The sequence below is a fragment of the Macrobrachium nipponense genome, chromosome 1 (genome assembly GCF_015104395.2).
Source record: "Macrobrachium nipponense isolate FS-2020 chromosome 1, ASM1510439v2, whole genome shotgun sequence".
NCBI lineage: Eukaryota > Metazoa > Arthropoda > Malacostraca > Decapoda > Palaemonidae > Macrobrachium > Macrobrachium nipponense.
The window spans coordinates 60,984,685-61,010,514 of NC_087200.1; the positions used below are offsets into that span (position 1 = coordinate 60,984,685).

Consider the following 25,830-nt stretch of genomic DNA (forward strand, 5'->3'; position numbering starts at 1 on the left):
CCACTATCATGATGGGGAGAGGACTCCCCATCATTGACTGTGGATGTACAGCCCTTGAGGGGCTGTACACTTGAGGAAACTCACAAATGAGTCTCCAACATCGACCCTGTTCCATGAGCAGCCCCCTGTGAAGCAGGGACAGGAGAATGAACCTTGGTTTGAACTCCTGGGGCTCCCAAGATGCTAGACACCCTTGGGACACGGTTCCCGCTTCCGAAGGAGCAGGTGAGCCAGCAAGAGACTTCTTAGGGGGAGGAGAAGCTACCTCCCTCTTCTCAGGCCAGGAAGCCTTTGAAAAGGGAGGTGAGGAGGCAGCAGATGATGAAGACAAAGACAAAGACAAAGACAATGACACCTTCCTGGACCTCTTCATCAGCTTCCACAGGAAAGACGTCAGGGGCCCCCAAGGGGCTGCATATGACTCAGCAGGTCCAGGAATGGGAACAAGAACAGGTCCATGAGCTAAAGCAGTAGTAGGTACAGGAGCAGGAGCGGGTACTGGAGCAGGCACAGGTACGGCAGCAGGAACAGCAGGTGGGGTCACCTCTGCCACCATGAGGGGTGACAGAGGAGGAGTAGTAACCATATGTATGGGCAGACGTGCCACCCCAAACTCAGGAAGGGGTGGCATGGCAGATACAAGAACCGGAAAGTGACGAGCTGGCAGTAGTGGTGACTACAGAGGGGTTACAGCAATGCTGGCACTGGTACTATTCTGGTGTGCCAGCAAAGCCTGTACAGAAGGCGGCCCCACCAGACCCAGCAAAGCCCACACCTGATCCAGACCTGACACTTCACGTGCGGAAGAAAGAGTCGGGTTAATGATGGGGGTCCACCCTCACTCCAAAAGTGTAGCTTCGGTGCAGCAAGAGGCCCCCAGAGGAGTGTTGCCCTGGTACACAGCAACCCACTCTCCTTCCTCCTCCAACTCATTGCGAGAGGAAGCAGAAGCAGAGGTTTCCACCGAAGGGGAAGCAGTGAGCACGGAACTGTTGCCAGGAGAGAGGTAGGAAGATGAGGGGTTAGCTACCTCAGGAGTGGTAGGGGGCATGTTAACCCTGACAAGGATTTAGGAGTCTTCCTATGATACCTTCTCCTCCCAGCAAACTTCCCCCACTGTGCCATGGATCAATCACAACACTCCACACGACAGCCTTCTAGATTACACTCACGTCCTTGGCAAGATGAACAGAGGATGTAAGGATCAACATTAAGGAAAGTGGGGATTTTGCTGCACTTCTTACCCTGCACTCCCAGGCACTGCCTACTGGGGGCAGCATTCTTTAATGATTGTGATTCTTGGGTTTGCATTATATATACACAAACACACAGAACATAACATACACATATATCAAGCACAAAACCAAGAAAAAATCCCACCAGGATCAAAAAGAAATCGGCTGAAACAGTCAGGCAGACAGCGGTGATGCACATGTCTATCCACATCAACAGCTGAAAGCAAATTGGGATGTTTACATTCGGTCGGGAGAGACTCCCAACAACCAGACCAGTAGTTAACTACTGAGCTGCATTGTTTTAAGACTTCAGCGGCTTTGTCCAGGCTTCGCATTAAGTAATTCCTATTGTAAACGACCAAGTCTTTGTATATTGTGTAGGAACAAATATCCATTACCATGGACTGAGGAAACAGAGGGGCCTTATCCAGGGGAGCAAATATCAACACCGATCTTTGAATGCAATTCACCCCTTTCAATGCAAATAAGCACCAAAGTTTCCTCTTCTTCAAGATACCCATAGAGAAGAGGGAGGCTAACTTGTCAGACCCATCCCTCACTGCCTTGTTGGCACACAACAAGACTCCCCGCCAGTCCAACAAGAATTCTTCCATAAGAGCCAGGCAGTCCTTGATCTTCCTGGCTAATGCTCCCACGTCCAATCAAGGAGGCTCACTATTTCCAACAACTTGAATAGGTTCTTCACAAGATGATTCATCTTGGAAGAAGAGAAATAAGTCTTTGCTGACAAAAAGGCCACACGTCTCAAGGAATCCACTAAGGCAGAAAAGTTTCCCTCGGTGGAGGCAAAAACTCCCAAGGAAGGAGTTTCCCCTGCAGCGTAAAACCTGTCTCTTCTTAATAAGCTTAGAGGGAGGAAACACAAAAGAGGCTTTCCCTTGCTTCCTCTTGCAAGCCAGCCATTCAACCACTTCCTGAAGCACCTTCTTAGAGGATGAAGACAAAACTAACTTAGGCAGGCCTAGACTATCAGACAGCTTTTCCCCATGAGAAAAGTTGACACTGGAGAAGGAGAGACAGGTTCAAAGAAATCAGAGAAGTTCAACAGGAAGAACTTTAACAAAGACAAATAGGCTGAGGATGGAGCTAAATCTTGGTATATTTTTCCTCCTCAGATGAGATTAGAGACAAATCATCATCTTTAGCGGGAGTCTCCATAGGTTTCTTTATAAGGAAATCCATCAAGTCCTTTAGTTGCTGCTTAACCAGTGCTAAAGCAGAGTTTTCTTGTACAGAAGGAGCAGAAGTAGACGGGTTCTCTCCATCTAATGCCAAAAGGATAAATGCGAGCACCAAAACAGTTGCTGCAGGCGCTTGGTAGCCAGAATTGGGCCTGGCTGTCAGAAACGGGTGCCTGTATACCAGATGAGGGCGCCAAGCATCCAGAAGAGGCAGACATACAAACAGGAGAAGGCACCTGGTGTCTGGAAGTCCAAGGGTGCTCGTGAGAACAAGCTGGGAACTTACAAGAAAATGTTATTGTTAGTATACAATAAGGTTTTGTACATACTTACCTGGCAGATATATACTTAGCTTACGTCTCTGACGTCACGACAGAATTCAAAACTCGCGGCACACGCGACAGGTAGGTCAGGTGATCTACCTTACCCGCCGCTGGGTGGCGGTTGTATGAACCAATCCCCCTTTCCAGCCAGATTTTCTCTTCCAACTGTCTCCTGAGGGGAGGCTGGGCGGGCCATCAATCGTATATATCTGCCAGGTAAGTATGTACAAAACCTTATTGTATACTAACAATAACATTTTTGTACATGAACTTTCCTGTCAGATATATACTTAGCTGATTGACACCCTTTGGTGGAGGGTAAGAGACAGCAATACTAACATGGAAAAAAGGGGAAACAACACCTGTTGTAGGATGTAAAATAAAACCTTGGCTCTTACCTGTTTAGGCAGAAGACTTCATAATTACTGTCTATTAGTCTACGTTGCCTGAAGAGCTTCAGCGAGGGCGTGACCTACAGCTGACAGACTCTGGGTCTATTAAAGGGATTTGGTATCCGCTTACTTGATAGAATCCAAGCAGGATCTTGTCAAAGGGGATTCGCCCTCTTATATGAAGGAACCTAACCACTATCATTGCAAGGAGCTCAAACAGAAACCGATCACCTAACCAATCTAATCTTTGTTAGACATACGACATGAAAGAGATGCCTACCCGCATGCTCTTTCAAACAACCAAACAACTTACAAAACTAAACAAGGGGGAAAAATACACTACAAAGGATATGTCTCAGCTCCCTGCCCCAGCACCGAATCCGCCGATACGTATGGGCCTAATGCAAAGCACTTTTCATACGTAATTTTGACGTCTCTCAGATAGTGGTTCGCGAAGACTGAGTTGCAACGCCAGAATGTCGCTTTCATAATATTAATTAAAGACATGTTCTTATTGAAAGTCAATGAAGTGGCAATAGCTCTTACCTCATGAGCTTTGACCTTCAGGAGCTTGAATTGACTTCATCACATGTCACATGTGCTTCTTTCACCAGGCTTCTGATGAAGAAAGAAAGCGCATTCTTAGATAAAGTTCTCCTTGGATCTCTTACAGAGCACCAAAGGCTAACATCATTGCCCTTAAGTTTCTTCTTCCTCTGAAGATAAAACTTTAGACTTCGTACTGGGCAAAGTGACCTCTCTGCTTCCTCCCCTACTAGGGCAGATAAACCTTGGATTTCAAAACTCCTAGGCCAAGGATTTGAGGGGTTCTCGTTCTTGGCCAAGAACGAAGGTAGGAAGGCACAGATCGCTGCATCTCCTTTGAACCCCACTCTCCCTTCTAGGGCATGGAGCTCACTAATCCTTTTGGCGGAAGCCAAGGCCATGAGAAAAAGTGTCTTTCTCGTGAGGTCTCTAAAAGAGGCAGACTGAGGCGGTTCGAACTTAGGGGACCTAAGGAAACGCAGCACTACATCCAGATTCCAACTCGGAATCTCTGACGAAACCTTCTTGGATGTTTCAAAGGATCTTATTAGATCATGAAGGTCTTTGTTTTCTGAAATGTTTAGGTCTCTGTGCCTAAACACTGCAGCCAGCATGCTACGATATCCTTTAATGGTTGATACCGCCAGTCCACCTTTTTCCCTAAGGAAAAGTAAGAGGTCTGCTATTTGGGTTACAGAGGTACTGGAAGAGGAAAGGTGATGGTTCCTGCACCACCGCCGAAAGACGTCCCACTTTGATTGGTAGACTCTAAGGGTAGAGGGCCTTCTTGCTGCTGCGATAGCCGTTGCAGCTCTTGCAGAAAACCCTTTCGCTCTGACCAAACTTTTGACAGTCTGAAGCCAGTCAGACCGAGAGCGGGGAGGTTTCTGTGATACCTGTCGAAGTGGGGTTGTCTGAGCAGATCGATTCTCTGTGGCAGGGATCTCAGAATGTCTACTAACCATTCCAGTACCTCTGTGAACCAGACTTGTGCAGGCCAGAAAGGAGCTATCAACGTCATCCTTGCTGCTTCCGATGCTGCAAACTTCTTGAGAGTTTCTCCCAGTATCTTGAAGGGAGGAAAAGCATACGTGTCTAGGCCTTTCCAATCTAGGAGAAAGGCATCTATTGACACTGCCCTCGGGTCTGATATAGAAAGCAGTAGTTGTCTATCCTCGCATTCTTGGCTGTGGCGAAGAGGTCTATGTGGGGCCTGCCCCATAATCTCCACAGGTCCTGGCAAACATCCGCGTGAAGTGTCCACTCCGCCGGCAGGACTTGATCTTTCCTGCTCAGGAGGTCTGCTCTGACGTTCTTTTCTCCCTGTACGAACCTGGTAAGGAGACTGATCTTCCTTTCCTCCGCCCACAGCATATGGTCTTTTGCTGTCTCGTACAGGGAGAAGGAGTGAGTCCCCCCCTGCTTCCTGATGTATGCCAGGGCCGTGGTGTTGTCCGAGTTTATCTGAACTGTCGAAGCTAAGACGTGGGGCTCGAATGCTTTCAAAGCTAGCCAAACAGCCATCAGCTCTTTCTTGTTGATGTGCCAGGTCACCTGTTCCTCCTTCCAGGTGCCTGACACTTCTCTTGAGCCGAGCGTCGCTCCCCAACCTGTTTCCGACGCGTCTGAAAACAACACTAGGTTGGGGTTCAGTATGTGAAGGGACATCCCTTTTGCAAACCTGAGAGGGTTCGCCCACCAAGAGAGGTCCTTCTTGATTTCTCTTGAAATCTTGAAGGAGAACTCTAGGTTTTGAGAAAGACAACGCCAGTTCCGATGTAGAAAGAACTGGAGAGGTCTGAGGTGCAACCTTCCTAGAGAAAGGAATTGCTCCAACGAGGAGAGTGTCCCCAGCAAACTCATCTACTCCCTCGCTGTGCATACGTCTTTCTCTAGAAAGGTTGTGACTTTCTCTGAACATCGGGCTATCCTTTCTGGTGATGGATAAGCCCGAAAATCCAGAGAAACCATCCGAATCCCCAGATAGATACGGTCTTGACTGGGAATTAACTGAGACTTTTGGAAGTTCACCAAAAGTCCCAGAGAACTCGCCATGAAAAGGGTCTTTTGTAGGTCCTCCAAACATCTTTTCTGTGACTTGGCTCTGATAAGCCAGTTGTCCAAGTAAAGGGACACCCTCACTCCCTCCAAATGTAGCCACCTTGCTACATTTTTCATTAGTCCTGTGAAAACCTGAGGGGCTGTTGATAGGCCGAAGCACAAGGCCCTGAATTGGAATATCCTTCCTCCCATCATGAACCTGAGGTATTTCCTTGAAGAAGGATGGACCGGCACATGGAAGTAAGCGTCCTGAAGATCTAGGGACACCATCCAATCCCCTGGACGAAGAGCCGCCAACACTGAGGATGTCGTTTCCATGACGAAATTCCTCTTTTCTACAAAGAAATTCAGGGCGCTCACATCCAGAACCGGTCTCCATCCTCCTGAGGCTTTTGGAACTAGGAAAAGGCGGTTGTAAAAGCCCGCTGAGCATGGGTCACTCACTAGCTCTATAGCCTCTTTCTCTAGCATTTGTTCTACTGCCAGAGTAAGAGCTTGGTTCATGATGGGATCCCTGTACTTGGCCACCAACTCCCTCGGAGTCGTCGTCAAAGGTGGTCTTGCTGAGAAGGGAATCAGATATCCTTTTCGGATAATCGAGAGGGACCAGTTGTCCGCTCCTCTCTGTGCCCAGACTTCTGCGAATCTTAGTAGCCTGGCACCTACTGATGTCTGGAGGACTTCTGTCCTACTTTTTCGCTCTGGTAGAGCGTGAGAAGGATCTTCCTCTCTTGAAAGATCTTGTACCTCTTGAGGTAGAGGCTCTAGAAGGAGGGCCCCCTCGAAAGGGCTCCTGTCTAGCTGGAGTCTCCTTCCTAGTCTTGGTCTGGAAGGTCGGTCTAGGTTTCCGGGCAGACTGGGTGAGCATATCCTGCGTAGCCTTAGCAGAGATAGCTCCAGAGATGTCCTGAATTATCTTCTTTGGAAAGAGAAGAGGCGAAAGCTGCGAATACGGAAGCGAGGCTTTCTGAGCATGAGAGACTGACTTGGTCAGAAAAGAGCAGAAGACCGATCTTTTCTTAATAACCCCTGCTCCAAACAGGGAGGCTACTTCGCTAGACCCATCTCTCACTGCCTTGTCCATGCAAGTAAGGACACTGTTGAGATCCTCGGGCGAAAGGGAATCCGGGTTCTGAGTTCTTCTAGCTAAAACCCCTAATGACCAGTCAAGGAAGTTGAAGACTTCCAAGACTCTGAACATTCCCTTAAACAGGTGGTCGAGCTCGTTCATCGCCCAGGTAGTCTTAGCAGACAAGAGGGCCGAGCGTCGGGAGGAATCCACCAGTGAAGAGAAGTCAGCGTCTGCAGATGAGGGAAGACCCAGGCCTAAGGGTTCTCCAGACTCATACCAGAAACCAAGTTTTCCCGTAAGCTTGGAAGGAGGGAAAGAAAAAAACAGTCTTCCCTTTCTCCTCCTTAGAAAGAAGCCAATCACCAAAACCTCTCAAAGCCTTTTTCATTGAGATGGTTGGTTTCATTCTCACACAGGAGGAAACCTTCGTCTTCTTTGATGTTGAGAATAAGGAGAGAGGAGAAGGAGGAGCGACCGGAGTAAGCGCGTCTCCAAACTCCTGAAGAAGGAGGTCTGTCAGGATCTTGTAAGACGAGACCGAAGAATCCTTTAACACGTCCTCATCTGAATGTTCCTTCTCATCTAACGAAGAACCTTCAACTTCTTTACGAGAGTAGGCGGACTTCTCTAAAGAAGTGCGCCTATCCTGGGAGGAATGTCTGGCAGCCGTCTGGCGCCTATCAGGAGAAGCCAAAGCTTCGGGAGAGCTCCTATCGAAGGAGTCCTTCCTACTCCGATGAGGGAGTCCTCTGTGTTCTTGGCGTCTGTCCAGAGAAACACGGGAGTCCAAAGGGGAGCGCCTGCTAGGAGAGGAGAGCCTACTATGCTCAAGGCACCTACCAGACTCTATGCACCTGTCAAGAGGAGAGTGGCTGCCTGGAGAACTGCGCCTGAAATGAGAGGAGCGCCTGCTAGGCTCTTGGCGCCTACTAACAGGAGAGCGAATCCCTGGAGAAGAGCGCCTACTAGGTGACAGGCGTCTACCAGGATCCAAACACCTGGATCGAGAAGCGTGGGTCTCTGTAAAAGCTTGTTTACCAGAAGAGAGGCTTCTTTCGGGCTCTTTGCGCCTGACAGGAACAGAGCGGCTAACAGGCGAATAGCGCCTACAAGGAGAGTAGCGCCTATCTTGATCACAGTGCTTGTCACCAGGGTAGAGAGGGACTACCTGGGAGTAGCCGCCCTTACCAGGCTCTAGGCGTCTGACAAAAGGAGAGAGCCTGTCTCGAGAAGTGTCAATGCAGGGGGAGGCTCTCTTATCCGGAGATTGAAGGCTCTTCGGAAAGGAGCGAGATGTAGAAGCCGTGCGCTTATCCCTAGAAGAGCGCCTACTAGGAGCTTGATCCCGTTCCACAGGAGAAATGATGTCGCCAGGAGAGAGCTTCCTGGGCGATTGGCGCCTGGAAGACGACTGGCGTCTGCCAAAAGAAGAGCGCCTCACTCTATCCGCTGGTACAGGAGAGAGAGCAGACTCCGACTGAAAAGGCAAACCAGGAGATGGTAGCCTAGACTTCTTGACGGGAAGAGAGACGTCCTTCTTACGACGAGCGCCTTCCCCCAAGGAGCCAGCAAGAGCCGAAATCTGAGCTTGCAGACCCGCAAGAATCCGAGCCGGAGATCTTACAAACTCCTCCACAGGGGACGAGGTTCGAAGCCTACTCTGAGGCGAGTACTCCTGATTCCTCCTGGGCTTCTTGATGTCCACCTCAGGCTCCTCCGGAAAACACTCCGGACTGGAAGGTAGGGCGCAAGGCGCCTTCCAGGCTCTCTTCAACGGTCGAGAGGTATCCGAGGCGCTCCATCCTCTTCTAGGCGAAGGCGATGAAGAAGAAGAGAAGCATTGTCGCAAAACCTCCTTCTTGGCGCGAATTAAGGCAGCCTGGGAACGAGCATCAGGATCTACCGAGGGGACGCCTGACTGGTGGGGGTTCTCCCTAACCTTCCTGCGGCTGTTGACTTTCCTCCTCCACTGGGACTGGGAGTCTGGAAGAGGTCTAGGCCTGGAAGCATTAGATCAGACGCACCCTCCACTGCACTAGGGGCACTGCACAATTCACTTGCACTATCACTCTTACCTTGCAACGAACGAATTTTCTTCTCCATGCTAAGGATCGTGGCTCTCATGGTTGCCACTTCCGAAGGCGTATCTTCGGGTTCGATGCAGGGAGCAGGAGCTGAAACGGGAGAAGGATCTAGTGCTACGACAGGATTATCTACTTCTAACTCGCTGACACGAGACTTACTAGAACTTCTAAACGAAGCCTTTCTAACCCTGTCTTTCTCCAACTTCCTTAAGTAGGAAGACAGAGACCTCCATTCACCCTCATCCAACTTCTCACATTCATTACACGGGTTAATAAAAGAACATTCATTACCCCTACACTTCAAGCATACTGTGTGAGGATCTACCGCTGCTTTTGGTAGCCTCATCTTGCATTCATCCATTGAGCACATCCTAAACATAGAAGATTTCTTAACCTCTACATCAGACATCTTGAAATCAAAGAAAAATCCAAACCAATATCCAAAAACAATCCACAAGCGTGTATGCCAAGCCAACAAGATCAGGTACTTCACCGAAAGTCAGCCCAAAGATATCCAAGGCAACAAGAAACGAATTAAACTATCAGAAGGTAACGACCACAGGTGTAGTCGAAACCGGAGACAGAGAAAATCTGACTGGAAAGGGGGATTGGTTCATACAACCGCCACCCAGCGGCAGGTAAGGTAGATCACCTGACCTACCTGTCGCGTGAGCCGCGAGTTTTGAATTCTGTCGTGACGTCAGAGACGTACGTTAAGTATATATCTGACAGGAAAGTTCATGTACAAAAATGATATTGTAATGATACAATTAAGTTTGTTCATACTTACCTGGCAGATATATATATAGCTGTATTTTTCCGAATCTGACAGAAATTTAAACACTTACGACACACGCATTGGGAGTCAGGTGCTTAGTACCCATTCCCGCCGCTGGGAGGTGGGTATCAGGAACCATTCCCATTTTCTATTCATAATTTTTATTTCCACTGTCTCCTGAGGGGAGGTGGGTGGGTACTTGATTATATATATCTGCCAGGTAAGTATGAACAAACATAATATGATATTGTTATGTTACAATAAAGTTTCATACATACTTACCTGGCAGATATATACATAGCTAAGACTCCGTCGTCCCCGACAGAAATTCAAATTTCGCGCCACTCGCTACAGGTAGGTCAGGTGATCTACCGGCCTGCCCTGGGCGGCAGGACTAGGAACCATCCCCGTTTTCTATCATATTTTCTCTCTTCCACCTGTCTCCTGCGGGGAGGCTGGGTGGGCCTTTAATTGTATATATCTGCCAGGTAAGTATGTATGAAACTTTATTGTAACATAACAATATCATTTTCATACAATCAACTTACCTGTCAGATATATACATAGCTGATTGGCACCTTTCGGTGGAGGGTAAGAGACAGCTACTATATGGAATAGACAGGTAAACAACATATGTTGTAGGTATAAATAAAACCTTGGTTCCTACCTGATAGGTGGTAGACTTCGTGGGTGTTTGCCCAGTAGGTCTGCATCACCTCAAGAAACTTTAGCGAGATAGTATGATCTATGGCCAAGAGTTCTTGTGGGTCTGCCGATGGGGTCTTATCCGCTTACTCGGCAGAGCCTGAAAGGACTTTGTCAATGGGTGCTGATCCACTTATATGACAATACACCTTATGAAGGAGCACACAACCAATCCCGACCACCTGATCCTAACCATATGTTAGAACTAAGGATTGTTCCGAGTTATCCCCGAACTCGTCACAACAACCGTAACTCAAAACCACTTAAACGCACACATACATAATTTCTAAAAAAAAAATTATACTCATCTAATTAGATATGACAAGATTCTCTTACTGAACAACATAGACGGCCGCCCGTGCTAAACCAAGTCCTCCATTGTTCGAAGAAGATTCCAGACCATATCTAAAAAGAAGAAAAGTATATACTTTTAAGGAGTGGTGTCGGCTCCCGTACCCAGAATCGTATCCGCCGATACGAACGGACCTAGAGAAAAACACTTCTCATATGTCACACGAACGTCTTTCAAGTAATGAGATGCAAATACTGAGTTGCATCTCCAAAATGTCGTATCTATGATGTTTTTAAGCGACATATTCTTATGAAACGAGAGAGACGTCGCTACTGCTCTCACTTCATGAGCTTTAACTTTCAACAGTCGTAACTGTTCGTCAGAACAGACCTTATGCGCGTCTGTAATGACATTCCTCACAAAGAATGCCAGCGCATTCTTGGACATCAGTCTTGTGGGGTCTTTTACCGCGCACCAAAGACCTTGTCTAGAGCCTCCCATCTGATGCTTTCTCTGAATGTAAAACTTTAGAGCTCTTACAGGGCATAGAGATCTTTCTGCTTCTCTTCCTACGAGACTCGATATGCCTTTGATTCAAATGACTTAGGCCAGGGATTCGAGGGATTCTCATTCTTAGCTAAAAACAGTGTCTTAAACGAGCAAATAGCTGAGTCTCCCTTGAAACCTACTTTATCTTGCAGAGCATGTAATTCACTAACTCTCTTTGCCGTAGCTAAAGATAATAGGAATAGGCATTTTCTGGTGATGTCTCGAAACGAAGCCAGATGAGGAGGTTCGAATCTTTCAGATGAAAGAAACTTGAGGACCACGTCTAGGTTCCAGTTCGGAGGGACCGGTTCCTTCGACTTTGAAGTCTCAAATGACCTTATGAGATCGTGGAGATCTTTATATCTGCCAGATCTAATCCTCTATTCCTGAAGACAGCCGAGAGCATACTTCTGTATCCCTTTATTGTGGATACAGCTAGATGAGATTGCTCTCTCAGGAATAGAAGGAAATCAGCAATTTCCGCTATAGAGGTAGTGAGGAGGACAACTTCTAGATCTACACCACCTTCTAAAAACCTCCCACTTCGATTGATATACTTTTGTAGTGGAGGTTCTGCGTGCTCTCGCGATCGCGCTTGCAACTCCGCGAGAAAACCCTCTCGCTCTGACGAGTCTTTCGATAGTCGAAAGGCAGTCAGAGCGAGAGCGGGGAGGTTTTTGATGGTACCTCTTGAAGGTGTGGTTGTCTGAGAAGATCCGTCCTTCTTGGTAGGGATCTTGGAAAGTCTACGATCCACTCTACCACCTCCGTGAACCAATCTTGGGCCGGCCAAAAGGGGGCTATCAATGTCATCCTCGTCTCCTTTGACGCCACAAAACTTTTTTATTACTAATCCCAGGATTTTGAATGGAGGAAAAGCATATACGTCTACTCGAGACCAATCTAGCAGGAAGGCGTCTACCATAAGAGCTCTTGGATCTTCCACGACCGAGCAAAAGACTGCCAGCCTTTTGGAAATGAATGTGGCGAAGAGATCCACATGAGGTGTCCCCCACAGCGACCAGAGATCTTGACACACTTCCTCGTGGGGTCCACTCTGTATGAAGGACCTGGTTCCTCCTGCTGAGTCTGTCCGCCCTCACATTCTTTACTCCCTCACGAACCTTGTCAGAAGGGAGATGTTCCTGTGAGACGTCCAAAGCAAAAGGTCTCTCGTCAGTTCGTAAAGGAACGAGGAGTGAGTCCCTCCCTGTTTTCGAATGTAGGCAAGTGCGGTGGTGTTGTCCACGTTTACTTGCACTACTTTGTTCGACACCAGAGGTTCTAGACTCTTCAAAGCCAGATGCACGGCGAAGAGCTCTTTGCAGTTTATGTGCCAAGTCACCTGCGCTGGTTCCCAGGTGCCTGACACCTCCTTCGAGCCTAATGTTGCTCCCCAACCTTTCTCCGACGCGTCGGAGTACAACACTAGGTCTGGGTTCTGTGTCCTTAGAGAGATCCCTTTGTTCTCTTCCAGAGGGGGCAACCACCATTCCAGGTGCGATCTTATCTCCACTGGAATGGGAAAGACGTCCGAAAGTTGTCCAGTTTTCCAACTCCAAGACTTCTTGAGGAAGAATTGAAGCGGACGTAAATGAAGTCTTCTAGCGGGAAGAACGGTTCGAGCGAGGAAAGGGTCCCTAGAAGGCTCAACCATTCCCTCGCCGACGTATGTTCCTTCCTTAAGAAGAGAGAGACTATCCGCAAACCTTTTTGCGATTCTCTCTTGCGAAGGAAATACTCGAAAACCCCGAGAATCCATCCGAATCCCCAGATAGACTAAGTCCTGTCTGGGGGTCAGCTGCGACTTCTCGAGGTTCACGAGCAATCCCAACGCTTTGATCAGATCTAAAGTTAACTTCAGGTCCTCCAAGCACTGTCTCTCTGATCTGGCCCTGATGAGCCAGTCGTCCAGATACAGAGAGATATTTACTCCTTTGAGGTGAAGAAACCTCGCCACATTCTTCATCAGGCTTGTGAAGACCTGAGGAGCTGTGGACAGGCCGAAACACAAGGCTCTGAACTGAAAGATCCTTCCCCCCGTCATGAAACGGAGGTACTTCTTCGATGAAGGGTGGATCGGGACGTGAAAGTAGGCGTCCTGGAGATCTACAGACACCATCCAATCTCCTTGTCGTAATGACGCCAGGACTGAAGCAGAAGTCTCCATGGAGAACTTTTCCTTCCGAACAAATTTGTTCAGAGAGCTGACGTCCAGTACTGGTCTCCAGCCTCCCGAGGCTTTCGCAACCAGAAAAAGGCGATTGTAAAACCCCGGGGAGTTTTGATCTAGTACTAGTTCTATCGCTCTCTTGTCCACATTTGTTCCACCATCGATCGAAGAGTATCCCTCAGCACAGGATCCTTGTACTTGGCTGTTAGTTCCCTTGGTATTGACGTTAGGGAGGAGTGTTCAGGAAAGGGATACGATATCCCTTCCTTATTATAGCCAACGATGACGCGTCTGTGTTTATAAGTGTCCAGGCCTCCACAAATCCCAGGAGCCTGGCACCTACTGGTGCTTGGGAGGAGAGAAGCTTCATTTTCCCTTTTTAAAGGGACGAAAGGCAGACCTACCTCTCTTCTCCGGAGCCTTCCTTCTTGCGGGAGGTCTGGAGGTCGGACCACCTCGAAAGGGCTGAACCGATGTACTCGGTCCTTTCTTGTCAGATGTAGAAGCAGGCTTCTTCTTCCTTGCTGACTGCGTCAGAAGATCCTGAGTCGCCTTCTCAGTTAATGAATGAGCAATGTCCTTCACCAACTGAGAAGGGAACAAAAAGTCAGACAAAGGCGAATACAGCAGCGCTGCCCTCTGAGCGTGGGAGACTGCCTTGGTTAAAAAGGCACCATATACCGTCCTCTTCTTTAGAAGACCTGCTCCAAACAAAGAGGAGATTTCAAAAGAGCCATCCTGAACCGCTTTGTCTATACAAGACAATATGCACAAAAGGGCTTCCGGTTCGATTCCTTCCGAATCATGGGCTTTCTTGGACATCACCCCAAGGGACCAATCTAAGAAGTTGAAAACTTCCAATACATGAAAGAGTCCCTTGAGGAGATGGTCCAGCTCAGAAATGCCCCACGTAATCCGTGCCGAGTTGAGACCTTGTCGACGTGAAGCGTCAACTAAGGTCGAAAAGTCTGCTTCTGACGTAGACGGGAGAGCAATACCCATATTCTCTCCCGTCTGATACCAAATGCCTCTTTTACCAGCTAGTCTCGCTGGAGGCATGCAGAAGACCGTTCTTACTGAGTCCTTCTTAGACTTCATCCACGAGTCTAAGGATTGTAGAGCCCTCTTCATTGAAATGGTGGGCTTCATTTTGAGAAAAGACGAAGACTTCTTCGTCTTAGCACTTGAAAACAGAGAGCGCGGAGAAGGAGGAGCGGCAGGAGTCAATTCGTCTCCATACTCCTCTAGAAGCAAGGCAGTCAAAACTTTATAGTTCGACAGTCCTTCTCTTCCTTGATATTCTTCATCCGAGTTTCCTTCCAACTCGGGATCTAAATGAGTCTCCGCTCCCACCTCTGTACATTCCTCCTCTGGAGGAGACAAACTCCTAATAGGAGAGGGGCTAAGGGAATGATATTCTTTCCTCTTCCCAGCTTTAATAGCCTTGGAAGGCGCCAAAAGCTCAGGCTTCTCTCGATAGATAGAAGACGCTTCCCGCTTGGATGACGCTTCTCGTCCGCCAAGCGTCCTGGCTGACGCCTCCCGCTTACTTGGCTGCTGACGTCCGGATGACGCCTCGCGCCTGGAAGACGCTCCGCTCTCAAAAGGCGTCCTACTTGGCGCCAAAATATTGGTTGGAGCTTCACGTCTAGCCAACAGCTTTCAAAGACGCCTTCATGTCTAAAAGACGTCTCACGTCTCTCTGGCGTTACGTAACTTTCGTAAGCAACCGATCTCGCTCTCGAACCCGAAGCTTCTGTAATATGTTTAGAAGCTTCACGTCTGCATGACGCTTCTCGCTTAGCAGGGGAGAGAGGACGAGACTTCTTGATTGGAAGCACAACGTCCTTCCTACGAGGCGCTAAAACTCCCACTAGAGAGGCCAGTTGCTCTTGAACTGCCATAATAATTCTCCTTGAAGCTTCTCCCAAGTCAACTGCATGACGCCTTTCGTCATCAATCGGGGGAGAAGTAGGAAAGGGTACTTCTGCGTACTCGTCGGGTGACGCTGACGCCACCTTCGCCTTCTTAATAGAAGAGGGAGCGTCATCTGAGAAACGCTCTGGGCTCGAATCAATTTCGGGTTCTTTCATATGACGCTTCAGAGGCCTCGATAAATTCGACTCCTTCCACCCTCGTTTAGGTTTGGGAGAGGGAGAGGATGAGAAACACTCACGAAGGACGCTTTTTCTAGAGCGCCCTTGAGCAGCCTGCCACGAAACAGAGCTAGCTGAAGGGACGTCTGACCGTTGGGGATTCCCCACGACCTCCTTAAGGCTTTCGACTTTCCTTCTCCTCTGGGCATGGGAGCTTGGAAGAGGTCTAGGCCTGGGAGCGTCGCAGGGACGATCAAACGCCCCCTCCACAACACTGGGGGAACTCACTTCACTGTAATGCTCACTTTCACTAGCCTTACCTTGTAAGTCCGCCATTTTGGACTTCATGTCTCGAATCGTAGCTTTCAGATCGGCGATTTCCGAGGCCGATTCCGAAAGTACACTTTGTGAATGAGAAACATAGGGAGAATCTAAATCAGTAGGATTAGAATTATCAGTAAAAGGCTCAATAGGCCTTGAACTCACACCTTTCAGACGTCTAACCCTATCCCTCTCTAACTTCTTCAAATAAGAAGTTAAAGTCTTCCACTCTTCTGCATTTAATCCCTCGCATTCATTACAAGTATTATTAGCAGAACACTGAAACCCCCTACATTTACGGCATACAGTGTGAGGATCAACCGAAGCTTTCGGTATCCTCACCCTGCAGCCTACATTCACACACATTCTCACACTCACATTTGAATCAGACATACTGAGAAAAATCCAAAAAGCAATTCCAAAAACAGTCCACAGTAGCGAATGCCAAAAACACGATCCAGATACGTCACCAAAAAGCCGAGAAACGATGATCAAAGGATGAAATAAGAATCTAAGTCAGGAGGTAATAGCAACAATGTTGATACCACCGGCGACAGAGAAAATATGATAGAAAACGGGGATGGTTCCTAGTCCTGCCGCCCAGGGCAGGCCGGTAGATCACCTGACCTACCTGTAGCGAGTGGTGCGAAATTTGAATTTCTGTCGGGGACGACGGAGTCTTAGCTATGTATATATCTGACAGGTAAGTTGATTGTATGAAATGTATCATTACAATATCATTTTGTTCATGAAACTTACCTGTCAGATATACGTATATATAGCTGAATCCCACCTTTGGTGGTGGGAGTAGACAGAATAGAAGATTTTAGGAAACATATATATGCAGATAATTGATATCTTGGTTCCTTACCTGTTAGCATAGCTGACTTCGTGGTTACTGCCGCGTAAGTCTGCTTGTGCTACTAGAGTTGCCAGCGAGGTAGAGATCTATAAAGCTGGTGCACTCCAGATGATCTGTCAACAGGGGCGAGACCACGACGTGACTAGACCATTGACCATACAATGAGGGCAACGAAGTAAAACAAAAGCACCTGGCGTAGCCTACCAAAGGTATCCCACTTAGACTAAGCTAATGGAAGGGAGATCCGCCGCGGGCAGTCAACCCCACAACCATAACACAAGTTAAAAACTCCCCTAACCATTAAAGGATAGGATGAGCGCTACCTCCTGCTCCCAAAACAGTGTCTGCAGCGACGTATGGTCCGAGTGAGTAACAATTTTTGTAAGTTGCTTTCACCTCCCGCAGGTAGTGTGAAGCAAACACCGAATTGCTTCGCCAATAAGTGGCGCCCAAAATGTCTTTGATTGCCATATTCTTGTGAAAAGCCACCGAAGTAGCAATAGCCCTCAACTCGTGGGCTTTCACTTTTAGAAGCTCCATGTCACTTTCACTACACTTTTCATGGGCTTCCTTAACCGTACTTCTTAAGAAGAACGCCAGTGCGTTCTTCGACATCGGAAGATCTGGTTTTTTCACAGAGCACCACAAGTTCTCCGAAGAGCCTCTGCATGCTCTGGTTTTCTGCAAATAAAACTTGAGAGCCCTGACAGGACACAGGACTCTCTCAGGTTCAGGTCCCACTAGCTCCGACAACCCTTTTATCTCAAACGTCCTCGGCCAAGGGTTGGAAGGGTTCTCGTTCTTTGCTAAGAACGTAGGGCTTAAGGAACAACTGCACTATGATCCTTGAACCCAATATGCTTGCTTATGACCTGTATTTCGCTAACCCTCTTCGCCGTCGCCAGAGCAGTTAGGAAAATGGTCTTCTTAGTAAGATTCCTAAGCGAAGCTAAATGGAGAGGTTCAAATTGACTCGACATGAGAAACTTAAGTACCACGTCTAAGTTCCACGATGGTACTTTCGGTTGGAGAACTTTCACAGTCTCAAAGGATCTAATGAGATCATGAATGTCTCTGTCATTCGCTAAGTCGAGTCCTCTATGCCTGAAGACTACAGAAAGCATGCTTCTGTAGCCTTTAATCGTGGGAACGGCTAGTTTCGCTTCTTTCCTAAGGTGAAGAAGGAAATCTGCTATCTGGCTCACAGAGGTTGAGGTGGAGGAAATGCCCTTCTTTCTGCACCAACTTCTAAAGACAGCCCACTTCGATTGGTAAACTGCGATTGAGGAGGGCCTCCTTGCAGTGGCAATCGCCGTAGCCACAGGGCTTGAAAAACCCCTCACTCTGGCCAACTTCTTGATAGTCTGAACGCAGTCAGACTCAGAGCGGGGAGGTTTTTGTGGTACCTCTCGAAGTGGGGCTGTCTGAGTAGATCTTTCCTTAGAGGCAGAGTCCTTGGAAAGTCTACCAGGAAGGACATCACCTCCGTGAACCAGTCGACCGCGGGCCAGAAGGGGGCGATAAGGGTCATCCTCGCTCCCTCTGATGCAGCGAACTTCCTCATTACTTCCCCGAGGATCTTGAATGGGGGAAAAGCGTAAATGTCTAGTCCCGACCAATTCCACAGTAGGGCGTCTACTGCCAATGCTCCCGGGTCCAGAACTGGGGAGCAATAAAGCGGAAGTCTCTTCATTCGGGAAGTTGCGAAAACGTCCACATGAGGACGTCCCCACAGCTTCCATAACGCCTGGCATACCTCCTGATGAAGGGTCCATTCCGTCGGCAGAAGCTGTCCTTGCCGACTGAGAAGGTCCGCTCGCACGTTTTCCACGCCTGACACGAATCTTGTCAGGATCGTGACGTTTTGCGACTTCGCCCATATCAGGACATTCTTCGCGATGGCGAACAGAGAAGGAGAGTGAGTTCCCCCCTGTTTCCTGAGGTATGCCAGGGCTGTGGTGTTGTCCGAGTTTATCTGAACCACTTTGTTGGAGACTTCCTCTTGGAAGAACCTTAGAGCAAGGTAAATCGCTGAAAGTTCTTTTAGATTGATGTGCCAGGACACCTGTTCCCCTCTCCAGGTGCCTGACACTTCTCTCCCTCCTAGTTGTGTGCCTGACCCAACCCGTGGAGGACGCGTCGGAGAACAACACTAGGTCGGGGTTCCGAAGCTTGAGCGAAAGTCCTTCTGCAAGCTTCTTTGGATCCGACCACCATTTGAGGTGCTTTTTCACTTCTTCCGTCAAAAACAAGACCTCTTCTAGATCCTGTTTGCATGACCAATTGCTTGAGAGGAAGAACTGAAGTGGTCGAAGGTGCAACCTTCCCAAAGAAACAAACTTCTCCAGTGAGGAAATGGACCCCAGCAGACTCATCCATTCCCTCACCGAGCATGTTTCCTTCCCTAGAAAGGCTGACACTTTGTCTAGGCATTGAAGTTGACGCCCCTGTGACGGAAAAGCCCGAAAAGCCACTGAGTCCATCTGAATCCCCAGATAGACTAAGGATTGAGAAGGAGTCAGATGCGACTTTTCGAGGTTCACCAGAAGTCCCAGGGACCTCGCTAACGACAAAGTCGTGTGAAGGTCCTTCAGACACCGGTCTTGCGATGGGGCTCGAATAAGCCAGTCGTCTAGGTAGAGAGAGATCCTTATTTCCGCAAGATGGAGCCACCTCGCAACGTTCTTCATAAGAACGGTGAACACCATCGGCGCCGTGCTGAGACCGAAGCAGAGTGCCCTGAACTGGAAAACCTTCCCTTTCAGGACAAATCGCAGGTATTTTCTTGATCGGGGATGGATGGGGACGTGAAAGTATGCGTCCTGAAGGTCTAATGAGACCATCCAATCCCCCGGTCTTAAGGCTGCTAGCACGGATTGAGGTGTCTCCATCTTGAACTTCTGCTTGGTAACGAAGCGATTTAGACTGCTGACATCCAGAACGGGGCGCCACCCCCCTGACTGCTTCGGCACTAGGAACAGACGGTTGTAAAACCCTGGAGAGCTCCGGTCAAAGACCTGCTCCACCGCCTGCTTCTCGATCATTTGATCTAGTAGATCATGAAGCACTTTCCGTTTTTCTCCCTGATACGAAGGAGACAAATCCTTTGGTGTCGAAGACAGCGGGGGTAACTTCAGGAAAGGAATTCTGTACCCCTTCTTGACGATGTCCAGAGACCAAGCGTCGGCACCTCTCTCTTCCCAGGCTCTCGCGAAATGTAGAAGCCTGGCTCCTACCGGTGGCTGAAGGACTTCCCTCTCACTTCTTGTTCTTAGAAGGAGCGGGGGTCTTGCCTCTGAAAGAGCCTCTTCCTCGAGGGGCTGGCTTCGAGGAAGAAGCAGATTGAAAGGGCTTTGATTTCTTCAAAGCAGAGGACCCAGAAGACGAAGTAGTTGAAGGTTTCCTAGAAGACTGCGCCAGAAGGTCTTGGGTTGCTTTCTCCTGGAGACTGGCGGCTATGTCCTTTACCATAGACTGGGGGAAGAGATGTTCTGAGAAAGGCGCGAAAAGTAGATCCGCTTTTTGCGCTGGCGAGACCGATTTTGCGGTAAAATTGCAAAAGAGTGCTCTCTTCTTAAGCAGTCCCGTGCTGAAATGAGCAGCCAATTCCTCAGAACCATCCCTGACGGCCTTGTCCATGCAAGACAATACACTGGACAGCTCCCCCAGACTGATGGAATCAGAACTCCTGGACCTGGCATCCAAAACTTCTAGGCACCAGTCAAGAAAATTAAAGACCTCTAGTGTCCTGAAGAGGCCTTTAAGGTGAAAATCTAGCTCACTATGCGTCCAAGAGACATTGGAAGAAGACAGAAAAGATCTTCTGGAGGCATCCACAATACTACCAAAGTCTCCTTGAGCCAAGGCTGGAAGCTTAACTCCGACGTTTTCTCCCGTCTCGTACCACATACCAGCTTTGCCACAAAGTCTTGAAGGTGGTAAAGCGAAAGAAGTCTTGCCTGAAGCTTTCCTCTTTTCCATCCAATCGTGGACCTTGCGAAAAGCTTGCTTCGTAGAAAGCGACTTCTTAATTTTCACAAAGCCCGAGATCTTAGTAGCTTTGGATGACGAAAACTGAGAGGGAAGAGTACGTGGAGCTTCAGGCTGAAAAGTGTCTGCAAAGACTGACTGTAGCAGACGAGTTAAAACCTTGTAGTCCGTCGAGACTGGAGTCAACTGCTGTTCTTCGTCCACTTCGACGAAAGCGTCACTAATTTCCTCTTCAGACACTGGAGAAGTCGGAGGAAGTAAGGAAGAGTCACGAGCTTTCTCGAAAGAGAAAGAGCGGCGAACAGGAAGAGTTCCCGCTTCCACTTGCGCTTGCGGTGGTGGAAAACTGACGTCCGCAGGCGCGCGCTTGGCGTCCGATGCCAATCTTCTGACGCCGACTGAAGCGCGCTCAACAGCTACAGGTGCACACCTGGCGTCCACTGGCGTGCGCTGAGCGTCCACTGGCGCGCGCTGAGCGTCCACTGGCGCGCGCTGAGTGTCCACTATAACACGCTGAGCGTCCACTGGCGCGCGCTTAACTTGCACCGAATCACGCTCGGTGTCCACTGAAGCGCGCTTGACTTTCACAGAAGCGCGCTCGGCATCTAAAGAAACGCGTTTCCTATCTACAGGTTTCGTAGTACCGGATACAACCGCTTCTCGAGAGCGAGAAACGAATTTCTCACCTCCTCTAGAGAGTTGCTGGGGAGCAGAACGAACTCTAGAGGGAGACTCAAACGGAGAGAGAGACGAGCGAGGAGAGGGAGAGGGAGAACGCCTCGACCTCTTCACAGGAAGATTGTCATCCTTTCTACGGCGACGTGGAACAGTCTCTCTCGAAGAAATAACATCTCGAAGTTGCTGCTGAAGCGACTGGAGAATCTTGCTTGTAGGTGAAGCCTCCTTTCCTGGGGAGGGGCTGATCCTGTGAGCAGGCGAGTGGCGAGGGGACGCCTTCTTCCTACTCCCAGGAACCGCCACTTCACGCACCTTAGAGCGACTGCGGCGCTCGAAAGAATCATCTAGGAAAGACTCCGCCTCCAAAGAATCCTTACGCTTCTTCTGCGGAGGAAAAGCAGCAAACGCAATATCAGGCGAAGAGCAAAGTTCCGGAGAACAACTTGGACGTGAAGCGTCCCGAACACGAGCCGTCCTTTTCAGCGGACATGATGCGGCATGAGAGCTCCACCCCTTGCGCGGGGAGGAAGCTTCCGAAGAGGAAAAGCACTCCTTGAGAAGACGTGCACACGCACGCTCCTTGGCAGTCTGGGTAGGTTCATCAGAAGCTGCCGAAGGCACGCCAGATCGGTGGGGGTTCCTCGTAACCCTCCTTCGACTTTCGACATGCTCTCTCCCGTAACCTGGGAGTCAAGCAAAGGTCTAGGTCTAGAGGCGGAATGAGGCCGATCTGACGCACCCTCCACTACACAAGGGGCACTTTCACTGCACTTTTCTTCACTTTTGCTCTCCAGAGCTAACACTTTTGATTCTAAGTTACGAATCGATTCAAGAATTAGCGATAAAGTATTACCTTCTACCGACACTGCTTCAGGGGCCGGAGGCAACACTACAGGGGTAGGAGCATAAACTACAGAAGGAGGGTTAGCAGGAGAATCATTAAAATCTTGCCTACCTGAAACACTCCTGGAGGAAGACCTCCTTAACCTATCTCGCTCAAGTTTCTTAAGATAGGTTTCATACGCCTTCCACTCAGACTCTGTTAATCTTTCACACTCCTTACAACGACTTTCAAACGTACATTCATTCCCCCTGCAAACCTTACAAACAGAATGTGGGTCTACTGAAGCTTTCAGTAGCCTACCTCTACATTCAGACATAGAACAAAATCTAGCGCTAGCTGAACTAGACCCTGACATCTTGATCAAAGAAAAATCAATACCAAAATCAAATCAATCCAAAGTCAACGTGTGCCAAGCCACCGATCCAATTCAGATACCAAAGAAAAAAAAAAAACCAAAAGGGATACTCAAGTAGCCAGTAAGTTTCCAAAATCTGGACGGAGGTGCTGCAAACGTTGTTTACAGCACCAGCGACAGGAAAATTATGAATAGAAAATGGGAATGGTTCCTGATACCCGCCTCCCAGCAGCGGGAATGGGTACTAACCACCTGACTCCCACTGCGTGTGTCGTAAGTGTTTAAATTTCTGTCGGATTCGGAAAAATACAGCTATATATATATCTGACAGGTAAGTTTCATGAACAAACTAGAACTTTCATAAGGTCTCATAGGGCGATCCAAACCAGAGAGAGTCTTTAGACTATCCCAAGACTTGGGATAATGAGACGACTTGTCCATGGCTGGTCTCTCAACACTGCTCAGGGCTGGCATTAACTTCCCTGTAATTCTTCACAGGGGGAGGAGAAGCATCGGTGAGTGTTGCATGCCTCTTCAAAGGACAAGATAATGGTGAGCATTGTTACTGGCTCTTCCTGTCTGGAGATGAGTCTTCTGAGTCCGTTGACAGACGGCTGGCAAGAGATGCCTTTCCAATGGTGCTCTGTCGACGTCTAGGGTCAGTCACCAGGCTTGACGGAGGGGGTGACAGCTTGTGGGTGAACCCCACTGGTCTTCTTTGGACCTCCGGTATATCTTCACCCCGGTGCAGGGGAACGGGACAGGGACCGTCATCTAGGAGCACCAGCAGTGGGACAAACAGCTACCTCCTCAAAAAGCACTACATTATTACTAAGCACTGCACTGACATTATGCACTTCTATCACGTTAGCACTAAGAGACAATTTCTCCACAAAAGATCTGAAAGAGGAACCTAATTCCATTATCTCATTAAAGAGAAAATAAAATTTCTTTTCAAACTTTGACTCTAGTCTGGCTACGGTGTCAGGGTTAGAAGCACAGGAGCCTGGAAAATTGGAGTACCAAGCAAAGGAGTAGGAGGAAGGATTGGAGATGTTACGAGAAGAAGAGAAGAAACAGTAACTTCTTCAGTTACTATAGGAAATCCCAGAGAAGCCCTATTTTCAGCTCTCAGAGCAGCCTTTCTTATCCTATCCTTGTTAAGCTTTTCTAAATGTGCTTTCAAGGTTTTTCATTTTACTCTCTTCCCAATCCTTACATTCTGGACAGGGTAATTTTATCGAACAAGCCTGACCCCTACATTTTAACACTTTTATAATGAATTATACAAAAAATTTTGTAAGTCTTGTCCTGCAACCTCAGCAATATCTGATACTAGAAGTGCCCGAATCTGACATAATGATGTCTAATCCAAAGCAAATAAAGAAACAAACTACTACATACCACAAAATGAATACATCACCAAAGTATGGAATAATCCACCCAAAAATGATGAGAGGACAGCCCAAAACTACTGTTGTAACCTGGGAACTGACGGAAAATGAATGATGGAGTTCGTCAATAGTACCAATTGTTCCAGAAAGTGGGTGGGTCCTGCCCACCTACACAAGTGATGGTAGATGGCACTGCCACCGCAAATCTGAATTTTTGCCTACCATGGTTAGGAAAGCTTTACAGCTAATTATAAGTGCTTGGTAAGTCACATGTGTAAAAAAAAAAAATCCCCTTTGTTTAACAATAATGAGGGACTAGAATGTGAACAATGGTTAGGGTAGGCTTAGGGAGGGCAAAAACCAATATAATTCCCTTTAGGGGGTAAGCTTAGGGAGGACAGAAACCAATAATTCCCTTTAGGGAGAGAAAGGAAGATGACAACAATTAACTAAGGTATGCAAGCAAATAAAATCTCTCTGTAATTAATGGCTCTCTAGGTCAGATTTGGGGTAGATTTCATGAAATGTGTAACCCTATGTTTTGAATTGTCAGGTTAATAGGCATCCTCTTTTACTAATTTTCATATTGCCTTATCCAAAACCTCAATTCCCTACTGCAGACCCCATTATTCTTTGACTTTGGGAGAGGGAAAGAGATTGCAATTGACTGACTATTTCTAAAGGAAATAGATGTCATATTCATCAAAATCACATCAAGCAACATAAAAACACTACATTTCACATTTACCCTGCATTATATATTTTAAAGTAACATCCATTATAAAAATTCCAGGTCAGGTAGGATGCTGTGTCTCTTGGCAAGTTTGGTTAGTTTGAGATGTATACCATATGTACCAATGCCAAACTTTTTAGCTAAGGTTAAGGATCCAGGGCAGCAAAGCCTAATGATTAGGTTGGATGCTGCATCCTTCGTTAGGTCTGAATTTGTTCCTCTAATTATAATTGCCATATTTTATTTCCTATTTTTGTCTTTATATGTTTTTAATGCTTGTGGTTTACAATGATTACTCAAATGAATGATATACTTTCAAAGCTGCATCTCTTGTATTTAGCATATTTCATCACTGCTGCTGAGACTAGTACTTTAACTCATTTAGTTTTTCCCACAGAGTTAGTACCCACATATACTGTGGATGACCTTTATGTTGTTAGATGTGATGGTAGAAGAAAATGAAAATGAGTTATGGTCCCAACGATGACTGGTAAACACAATATTCACGAGATGTGCAATTAAAAAAAGGATAAGATTCATTTCAGGTTCTAACTTCAATTCCATATGACAGATTAGTTAAAAGCGAGTACTAAACATGGCAAAATCTCAAAAAAATGTTAATCGTGTGGAATTGGAGTTTGGACCGGAAACAAACATTTACCCAGAAAAATCTAGGCAAAATTAGCATCTGTAGACTATGCCTTATATATTGGGTAGGAAATTGGGTATTTCTAAATAACAACTCCGCATGGACTGTAAAAAACGGCTCCGCAAATACGAAAGTCATTAGGGAGCCATATGTTCAAAATAGGATTCTCTAAGGAAATCTGTTATAAACGGAACCAAACTTACCTAACGTACCCTAACCTAACCTAAGCTAGCTGGCCGTGTTACTTAGCTGGGGGTCCAACTGGGTGAAGGAAACTTCACTTTTTACCAAACTCATAATCAGTTCTGAGGTTAATTACAATTTAATTACAGTCGAGCTACAAAAATTACCTAGCCTATCAGTAAATTACATAGAAAAAGTAAATTTCCAAGGAAATATGCAACGCACAGCAATTAGGTACTTAGATCTACCGGAAAATGTCATACGTTGGCAGAAAGTTGCATGAAGGCTGGTATACACAAATCTGCCCCAAACC

General features: G+C 47.6%; 1 protein-coding gene across 3 annotated transcripts in view; it reads right to left on the bottom strand.

The window, feature by feature from the left end:
• The window catches only part of LOC135219343 (WD repeat-containing protein 91-like), a 299,064-nt gene that overhangs the window by 272,909 nt on the left and 325 nt on the right, over positions 1-25,830 (bottom strand). The window lies entirely within an intron of this gene.